Source organism: Octopus bimaculoides, chromosome 27, assembly GCF_001194135.2.
Source record: "Octopus bimaculoides isolate UCB-OBI-ISO-001 chromosome 27, ASM119413v2, whole genome shotgun sequence".
NCBI classification, from domain to species: domain Eukaryota; kingdom Metazoa; phylum Mollusca; class Cephalopoda; order Octopoda; family Octopodidae; genus Octopus; species Octopus bimaculoides.
In genome coordinates this window covers 18506391-18507034 of record NC_069007.1, presented here as the reverse complement: position 1 = coordinate 18507034, position 644 = coordinate 18506391, and positions in this window count along the sequence as shown.

Here is a 644-nt window from a genome sequence, read left to right as displayed (position 1 = left end):
GTGGAGTGCTCAGCCACTTGCACGTTAATTTCACGAGCAGGCTGTTCCGTTGATCGGATCAACTGGAACCCTCAACGTCGTAAGCGACGGAGTGCCAACAACAACAGCTGTACATTCTCTTTCACCTATTCTCTCTCTCTCTCTCGGTTTCGTCTCTACTGTATTTTTATATAAGCTTAAAGCTTATGGAGATCACCGTGCAATGACTGAGGAAAATAGTCTAATAAAGGGGCAAAAAAGCCCTCAACAGAAAAAAAAAGGCGTTCCTATCCTGAGTGAGAGGTGAAGGTAGAGGAGTTAAATGGCAAACAGAGCGTGGTACGAATGAGAAAGGAAGGGGGTGATAGATGAATAACGGAGGAAGGAGTTAAAAGGCCGATAAAAGGCGTTTGAAGTGTGAGTATGTGCGCGTACGTTGGAAATGGAGGGTAATGTACAACGCTGAAAATGTGTATGTATGTATGTATGTGTGTATGTAAAAGAGTGGTATGTTTGCGTGCGCGTTCAATGGAAATGGGAGGGTAATGTTCAACGCTGAAAATGTGTATGTATGCATGTATGTGTGTATGTAAAAGAGTCGTATGTTTGCGTGCGCGTTCAATGGAAATGGGAGGGTAATGTTCAACGCTGAAAATGTGTATGTG